The sequence below is a fragment of the Hyposmocoma kahamanoa genome, unplaced genomic scaffold, assembly GCF_003589595.1.
Source record: "Hyposmocoma kahamanoa isolate Upper Pololo Valley unplaced genomic scaffold, ASM358959v1 92, whole genome shotgun sequence".
Taxonomy (NCBI): Eukaryota; Metazoa; Arthropoda; class Insecta; order Lepidoptera; family Cosmopterigidae; genus Hyposmocoma; species Hyposmocoma kahamanoa.
Window position 1 is genome coordinate 18,198,671 of NW_020654748.1, and position 10,302 is coordinate 18,208,972.

Below are 10,302 nucleotides of genomic sequence, written 5' to 3' on the forward strand. Positions count from 1 at the left end.
GTTGAGCCCCAGAACCAATTTATAAAAGTTTGTTATCCAAAAAATTTACTACCGAATATCGAACCGCAAACCTCCTCATTCAGCGCCCTCAGTACAAACCCCTGTACCGACGAGGTCGATCTTCAAATTGTAAGTAAAATTATAACTATTTTGTTTGATTTATTGCCTTTCATTTTTAACCATTCCAGTATTTTGGAGAGAGGTATTATTCACTCTATGTGTATCACTTGTAGTTAAGGTAAACGTACTGTGCTAATTACACTACTCTAACCAAATTGAGGACAGTTCCGAGAGCGCACATACTACTTTGAAGTTTGTTCGTATATTGAATATACTTAATTGATCATGTCAATGACATTCGATAGACTCGATTTAGATCCTATTTCTTCGGGTCGTGTTTATCGTTTCCACTTCAGTTAAATAGTTACAAAATTAAATTTAAAAACCCGTTACATTTGACTAAAAAGTTCCAACTTGATGCATTTCTTTTTAAATAATAGGAAACTACGATAATAGGAAAAATAGTGAATTCTTTAGATTCAAAAGTTATTGGCCCTTATCAGGATGTGTCTAAACAAGTTGCACCCCATAGGTTTCCCTATATCGTAACTGCTAGTAAAACTGCCTTGTGTAGCCAGCGAACAATCGGCGTGCAGCTCATGTCACAATAAACGTGTATGGATGAATATCAAAGGAAGAAATGCGGCCTGACAGGTCTGTTCTTTTAACTTCATTTAAGACATTAATGTTTACTCCAACAAAGACACAGGGTCACCCCTCATGGAAAAATGGGATAAATGGAATTACGTCGAACATTTTTATTGCTCCATTAGATACAGAACAATATAACCCACATCCTCTCCAATTCTTCTAACTCTATCTACAATATTAGTCAATAGGATTACAAGAATTGGAGTGGATGTGGGTTGTATTTTTCTGTATCTAATGGAACAGAAAACGTTTTTGACGTAACACCAATTATGCCACTGTTCCATGAGGAGTTGTTTGTAAAATACTAACAACCTCGTAGAACTATTAACATTATAAACAACAACTTTTGTTCCATGACTATTTACAAAATATTATAAATTTACCAAAAATAAAATTTTAAGTTTTTATTGTACTGTCTGACACTTTTTTGATACGTAAGTACCAAATGGTAGTAAGTTCAATAGTGCAAGCAACGACCCACACTTTCTGTTGTTACCGCACAGCGTTATCACCATTTAAATAGATCTATTTAAAATTATTGATACAACGATAGAACATTTAGAAAAAAATCCTTCAATCCGGCCGGATTCGAACCGACGTCTTCTAGTAAACCGTACCAGACGCTATGCCAACTTATGTAGATGCCACACGGGCGTGGAAAAAGCGCGCTTCGACGAGACAGCTCATGTGGCACTCAGCCCGTCAAATCAACGCAGTTGCGACGACGCACCGCGGACGCAACGCCGACGCAACGTCGACGCAACGCCCGCGTGGCATCTTCTTAAGCCACGGAACGAATCAGCGGACCTCACGAATTTTACTATATGCTTGTTTTTTTTGTCGGATCTTTGTATTTGGTTTTCAACGACTTTTTAGCCGTAGCGCCATCTATGAGAAATGTATGAAAGTATTTCGTTTCGGTTCGTTACGTGGATTAGTCGGCATAGTGTCTGGCACGGTTATCTAGAAGACGTCGTCGGTTCGAATCCGGGCGGATCGAAGGAATTTTTTTCAAGTGTTCGATCCTTGTATTAATAATTATAATAAACTAGTGGAGTAATTTCTCAAAAACTATTGAATGTCAATTCAATACAAATTTATGATCTATTTAAATATTTTTGTTTTTGTACGAAAGTGAAATCTGTTGAATTAATAGAATTCATGGAACAAAAGTTGTTGTTGAGTTGAATATTTTACAAATAACCCTGTAATATATACAAATTAATATAAGAGGGTTCTAAATATTATTATCATAGGTAATATGATACTATACTAGTATTATTATATAACTTCTCCGTCGTAAAGTCAAATATCTAGTTTTGATAATAATAACACTCTCGAGGTCCAAGTTTGTGTATGCTTGCAACGCTGTTTATGCAATGTATGCATAAGTTCGATACTCTAACTTAGTTCTATCCAATAAGGTTAATTTCAAAACGAATTGAATATCTATCGTGATTTATTAGATTACTGATGCATCTGTAAGACAGATATCTTAAAACGTTTGGAAAAAATTTCGAATAAAATATTAGTTTACAGTTTAGTAATGGATATTTTAAACTGCAAGGAATATATATTTTTTAAATTTAATATAGTACAATCACAGATACACAAATCACACTTACATGAGATAATACATTTTCAACACAACCCTTTACGTGCACTTGTACTCGTACACAACTTATAAACAACAATGGTTATTTTTGCCGTTCAAAGAAGTTTTCTACATAATATTTTGGATATTTTTTACAGAAATATGTCTTTCGCTAGAAACCACGAATGAAGCGGGAGATGTTGCAGTGATTACATTCGGCGACTTATAGCGCGTTTGTGAAGTGCGCGCTTGCATCGACTGTACTGATGATTTTCTAATGATATTTGTTGTTTCTTTGTTCAATTGATTAGGTTATTATTATATATCAAATGTGAAACCCACGTATGTAACTACTTAAGTAGCAATAGTTCTTGTGAAAGAGTTCGTCCAAGCAAGTGCTGCGTTACCTATTTCTGCCTCCAAGCAGTAATGTGACCTTTATTGCATTCCGGTTTTGAAGGGCAAGGGTGCCAGTGAAATTACAGGCACATGTGACTTGTCAACTTACGTTTCAGGGTAACTGGAGCAGCGATAATTTCCCTCAGATCTTAGCAGCTGTTATGCACAGGCATGTAGCTTAACACCAGACGCTCGACTTGATCGTCTCGCCACTTGGTATCATAAAAAAATGTCCCAAACAAAATCAGTCGACTGATTATAAAATATAAAACTAAATCAATTTTAGAATATAAAGATTACTGAAATATCTCAGTACAGTAGACTAGGCAGTATGATTTGTATTAGTACTGGCTGAATAAATGTAGGTTTGTATTTAGAATCATATTAAAAATAAATTGTATTGTAAGAAAAGAATATCTTGGTTGTTTTAGAAAAAGCTTCGATCTGAATAAACGTAGTAAAGTTTAATTTATGTTTATTTTCCTCGTTTCTCATTGAAATGTGCCTCTCGCTACGCTAACCCACGGCTACGATCCTTACAGTACACAGTACTAAAAAAACTAACCTCAAAAGTTCGTGGAATTACATCTATTTGCCAAGTTTTTTTTATATCGGTTACCGGAAAGTGCGCGAAACCGGATTCGTCCCTTAGTTTGCCACTCTTAGAGGTGGAATATTTTCTTAAAATTTAAATCAGACTACTACTCAGGTATTCTCTTTCCAACAAAAAAAGATCATAAAAACGGTTCACAAATGCCGGAGCTATCGCGTAACATACATACAAAAAACAAGAAACATACAGTCGCATTGATAACCTCCTCCTTTTTTCATGTCGGTTAATAAACCCTTTTATATCTATGTTGTTTTATTACAAACGCTAAAGACGTCTTAAAAATGTTTAAACTTTGTAAAAATATATCAATATTAGAAAATATATTATCGTAGAGGCGTAGGTTTTACATTTTTTACAACTTCCACGTGTCATATAGATACATTAACAGAGGTGTTCTTTTTATTTTCCCATACAGAAACATAACAGAACTCGAAAGTCTCACTCGTCTCAAAAAGTTGTTTTAAAAACATATTAATCCTTCGTTTTAAGTCGACACATTTGCCGTGAACCACGTGTGGTCGTCGGCTTGTTTTTGTTATTTTTTCTGCACCATTCGTCACAAATGCGTTACACGTGTCAAACGCCTAATTGCATCAAGATTTATCTCTATCTGTTAACATTTTTGGGGTAGAAATGACAGCTGTGTTTAGTTAGTACATTTTTTTCAAAGGAAGTGTCCTTTTTAACCGATTTCAAAAAAGAGGAGGTTCTAATTCGACAGTACTTTTTGTTGTACGTATATTAATTTTTATTGAAAATTCATGAAACAGGCATCGAGGAAATACATCGACTCTGTTCCTCACCACTCCAACCCCCTCGTGGTGGCTGCATCCAATTACGACCCCCTCATGGAACACTCCCACCTCCTACTTAGGACCCGTCGGCCAAGGGAAGTCCTCAACCCTATCAGTCTCGCTACTTTGAAGGCCAACCAGATCGCAAGTCAGTCCATCTCTACACGCACCAACCATCCTCGCCGGCGAGGTCGCAGAGCCACTCATTTCAGCACATACACTGGTAGATTCTCTTCTATAGCACGCCCTTCTGGCGGAAGTCTCCAGTAGCGCCCTGAGCCGAGGTCCATGTCCACTTGGGCACCCTCAGGCCCGCTACTTAGTTTTAAGTTTGGTTTTTAGGTTATTTAGCAGTTATGAGCCATCAGTTCGTCCATTTTTCCGATGGCGCAGTCAAGGACATCAGCGGCCAACTGCAAAATATCCTTCACAAAAAAAAAGAATGATTTGAATAGATTTCTTTGATTGACTCACTTGCGTACAGGTTGCAACTAGGATCCACCGGATTTCCTGTCTCGCACTTTTTGAATAATTAAGGAATAAAGAGAAATTCGTTATTTTTTCTAATAACGAGGTTTTACTTCGCCGAACGACCTTCGCCACACACGATAAACCGCGTTACAAGTTATAATTATTCACTGTTCGGCTTTCATCCAAAATCAAATCAAACAATTTGCTTCGTAACAAGAAATGTAACTACATATTTAACTCTCCTAAGCACCATTTGTCTTCTTTGTAAGGGTCATCTTAATGTATACGGTAAATCTCATAACGGTAGCAAAGTTCAATTTACCCTTATTCGATAGCTCAAAGAAGTTTATTGGATTTTTCATGAACCCGCTCCACCTTTTGAGCCAAAGGTTATAAATTTGAAATTTTAATCTCTCACGGTGAGGTGATAAGGGTACTCTAATGTTTTTACTGCTTCTGACCTTTTGAATTTTAAATTAGAAGAACATAAACATTACAAATTAATTATATGCTGGTGAAATACTTATGTCTTAGGGTGACGGACGCATTGGCAGTGCGCCTTAGATCTTTGCGATTTGAAGAGCCGAGTGTCACTGCAACTGTTGTGGACAGGCGTGTAGCTTACTATCAGGCGCACGACTTGTTCGTCCCGTCACTTGATATTATAAAAAGAAATCGTGTGTCTAATTATGATATAACAAAATTTACAATATTTGTAACATCATGGAGAGAGGATACTTATTTACTTTTCATAAATGTAATGACCATCATTGTAATTGTTTTATAAAAAAAACCCGACCTCAAACGCTTGTGGAATTAGATCTATTTGCCGAGTTTAATTAAAATCGGCTATCTGAAAGTGGGTGAAATCCTATAAACCGAATTCATCCCTTAATTTGCCACCTTTAAAGGTTAAATATTTTCTTCCAATTTAGAATAGAATAGAATAGAATAGACATTTATTGCAACGCCACAACACATAGATACAAAAAAAAATATTGATACTACTTAGACAAGCAAAACAAAACAAAAAGACGTAAACAACAAAATTAAAATAAAATGAAATAAGACAATAACAAACAAAGAGCAAAACAGAAAAATACTAAATATAACAACTACAAATGTTGTACTGTCATGTGTGCGGTTGTGGCGTACGCAAAAGGATTTCATTCAGCTTATGCCACAGCCGCAATTGACTGTGGCGCTGGTTTTCAATGAGCCCTGAGCTGAGATGAGTGACGGACGTGTGTGTCGCAAAATAAAATAAACTAAAATAAACTGCTTAAATAATTGCGTATGTGTTCTTTGTACGTTGTGTTAATGCTGTGTGTTATAATTATAGATCGCAAAAGTACTTAAATATAGCAAATATATATATATATATATAAATAAATATACCTACTATGTGCGTTTATAGTGTGGTGACGTAATTACATAATAAATAAAATTATACAACTCGTTCGCTCCGAGTTGGGTTTTTTGAATGAGACTACTACTAAGGTATCGCCTTTGAAACAATTGGAACAAAAAGAATCATTGGAAAGTCGGGTCACAAAGGGCGAAGTAATCGTGTAATATATACAAAAAATACAGTCTAATTGAGAAACTTTTTTTTTAAGTCTATTAATAATGTGAATATATATTCAATTACTTATCACTTTGCACAAGGTACTACCAATAGAAATTACTATCTCTATTTATGGGTTCAAAGAGAAACTTTACAAGGTATGGCGGACAAGATCTGGTACCTATCCAAATGTTTCAAGATCTGAACAGGTATCTCTTGCAGTTTGAACTTAAGTTTGCTTCTGACTGTCCGACAAACTTTGTCGGGACTTGGCCTATATTCGTCTCTGGTCCAAATGGTCGGGCCCTTAAAAGTGATATTAGCAAAAGGCGCTATAATAGTAGTTTATGTGACTGTTACGTAATGAAGCATTAAAATACGAGTGTGGGCTTATGAAACGAACCGATAGGCGAGTAAAAACATCTCACGAGTGTTACAATGCCTAATTATGTTGAGTTACATACACTGCTTTATCTACACACATATTATAAGCTGTCTGTGATGTGTTCAGGAACCGCATGTTACGACTGGCGTAATGGCGGCAAATAAAAACTTTTCTCACGTATGTCACACAACCGTAGTTTTCATTTTCAATTCATAGATAAACTAGAATCGAGCCCAACTATCATATCGTTCGATATCAAGTAACGAGTGAAATTGTCAAAATTGTTTGCTATTGAGTGATATTAGAATTGAGGTGCAATCAAATTGTTTTGTTTTTCAGAGATGTTCGAAATTTGAATGTAATAATAAAATCAAATTCGACGTTATTATGAAGCAATAATAATATTTTCACAGATAAGAAATTTATTCTAATAAAACAGTTTATCTTTATACTGGTCATAACTTGCGGTTTTTGAACACGTCATAGAGGGTTTATGATATGTGTGTTGATAAAATTATTATGTTAACCCAGTAATATTACGATTTATGAAAAGAATTTAGTTTACTTAGTTTCTGTACTTATTACTACTTTGAGTTGGGGCCTGACTTAAGTTCCACTTTTGTTAATAAGTTTAAGTTGCGGATTAACTTTAGCTTTACTTTGACAATAAGTTATGTATGATTAAGGAGAATGTTTTGGTGGGTGGATTGTTTAATTATGGAATGACTTATAACATCTCATATTTCTAGGTGTGCCTGTTTTAGTGGCGTCAATTCCTAACATGATACAATTAGTAACAGTGGAGCTCCTTGTGGAAGAGTTTCATCCAAGGAAGTACTGGCACGTTACCTATTTCTGCCACTAAGTAGTAATGTGAGCATTACTGCGTTCCAGTATTGAAAGGTAATGGCGCTGAGGAAGTTACAGGCACATGGGACTTGTCAACTTATGTCTCAGGGTGACTAACGCAGGGCAATGCCCCTCACATCTTTGCGTTTTTAAAGCTTTGTGTGGCATTGCAACTGTTATGGACAGGCGAGTCGATTCCCACCAGACCAACGACTTGTTCATCCTGTGACGTGGTATCATAAAAAAATTGATACTGTGTAATAGGTACAACTGTCAGAGAAGAAATTTAAAAAGTAAATCAAAAATGCGCTGTTTAATAAGAGCTACTACAGTGTTACTGTTTATATTCAGGATAAAGATGCTTGGAATTCATCTTCAGTGGACACTTGACGTACCTATTTAACACTTATATAGCAGTAACAGTAATGACAACGTCTAAGTGTAAAATTATTTAATTATAGTTTTCATATATTTTTCAACAAAAAATCAATGAGTGATTGTTGTTGTCATTCTAATCAATTTGACGATGTCAATTGTAATTTGTTTATCGATGAAAGATACTTTGAGTTTGAGTATATTATAGTATACTAGTCTGAATTCTTAACACGTTACTTTTGTAAATATTATTTCATTGTTATTTATTTCTCAATCTTTGTAAGGTATAGTCGTGTTATGATAAACAAATATTATAATTATACGTTTTTGTAAAATTAATGTAGTAACTATTTTTTGTAGTTTTTATGGCCCTACATTTAAAAATATGAGAAACGGAAACACGTACATTTGAAAAAGTTTCATTTCCTATACATGTCGTATAACTGCACATAGTTTATAAGTAAACAGGTACATTGCATAACATAGCCTTGCGCTAAAAAGATTTATCGTCTAGTTTTGTTTGGGTTGAAATTTCATTTCACTAAGAACTTGGATTTTTGCGTGTGACTTCATTTGTTTTCCAACTTTTTAGTGTTCATTATTCATGAAACAAGAAGTGAATAACGTAACATTAAAAGTATAAATAAAATATCAAGTGCAATTAACTTCTAGCCAACACCTGTGTCTTCGATTGTTATTTAATTTTTATAGGGTCGTGATACAAGTAATAAAAAAATCATACGACAGCAAAGGAATGGAAGTTTGATTTAATTTGAAGTATTCAATGTACTAACATTTAGGGTAGTGGTTCGTCAGCTTTTCGTAAAATTTAACGTTTAGGTTTGAAATTACTTAACTTCAAAAACTTGAACAATTTTCTATACAGTACTTAACTTAGGAGGAATAAACAATAGTTTTCACAGGTTCCATTTTGACACCTGTCATCACAACGTAACTAAACAAATCGTTGCTTTTGTTAGTTTGTGATCGTTTAGAATATTCTTAGGTTCTTTAATTTTAATTTCTATAAAACAGAACAATTAATATTTCGATGGCTTTCTGGAATAACGACCTATCTCAAAAGCGTCTAGTTGATCTGGAAGATTAGTTAAAATAAGTAGAGTCGTATCTAGCGTGCAATACCGACCAAAGGTATATCGGTCCTCTATTGTAACGTGATTATTTCAACCAATGGAAAGCCCAGTATCTTATATATACAATTACATTAGAATACAGCTGTGCAATACGACAAAATTATTTGTATTTAAACACTATCATCACTCTATATCGAATCACGTATTTTATGTTAGTAATCAGCAAGGGAGATCGCAAAAAGAACTGTTATTCCAACTGATTCAATTAAACAAATCGATTCACTCAATTAATTCATTTGTAGTTGGCAGTACAATTGGCTATCACTAAACGGACTATGGTCGGGTCAGTGATCTGATTGCATCCTGTTTGCTTACATTTCTTGCATAATGAATAAAAACTAAGTATAACAAAATTCCATTAAATTTATTTAGAATTCACGCTAAAGCAGTATTTGAAATATGTTCTGTCGTATTATACAGTGAAATTTATATCTTTTTTAAATGCAATAAATTCAAATTTACTATTATTTCATATTAAATTACATACTATTGCCCGTTTTAGCCGTCAAAACGGGCCTATTTCATTGTGACAGCTATAGCATAGAATATATCCATAAGTCGGACTGTCCGATGTCAAAATGACAAAAAAAAATAATACAAAGCTCACTTAGAAAAAAATCTTTCGATCCGGCCGGATTCGTACGAAATCGATTCGAATGAATTTTTTCTAAGTGTTCGACCTTCATATAAATAATAAAATTTATAACAAACTGGTGGAGTAATTTCAGAAAAATAATGGAATATCAATTCAATAAATGCTTTAAAAAAAGAATTTTTGTCGTTTTGGCATTGGGCATTTAAAATCAAGTAATAACTGCCTCCGCGTCCGAACGGTTACCATGTTGGTCTGCCACGCAGAGGTCCCGGGTTCTATTCCTGGGCCGAGAGAAGTACATATTTATATGTCCTACAGTTATTTCACTCATGAGTCTGGGTGTAATGTGTCCGTGGTATCCGCGACACAGGGTTTCCCTAGTGTGGGACTATGAGTGTGTGAGTTATTATTAATTATAAGCAAAGTTGGATTGTGTAAAGTTGCCATCAGAGACCTAAGCGCCCAATTACACGACGAGAAAGTTTTCACCGCGGCGCAGTGACGAGTTACCACGTTTTCACGTACATTACTGGCGAATGTGAATTCTATTTACTAAGCAACAGCATTTCAATTCCTCGGAACAATACAACCGCGCGGATGCCGCGTCGACCGAAGACAAACCAGATACGTAAAAGCTAAATAAATAGAGCGCTGTCTCCGAGCGCGGCGTGAGCGCGACGATATACGTGTCGATTATAGGCGCCCTAACACTACGCCATTCCCCTTCGTATTGATTTGAAAATGTTACCGATTTTAGAGAACGCCTACAAAGTTGAGGATTTTTTATTTATAATT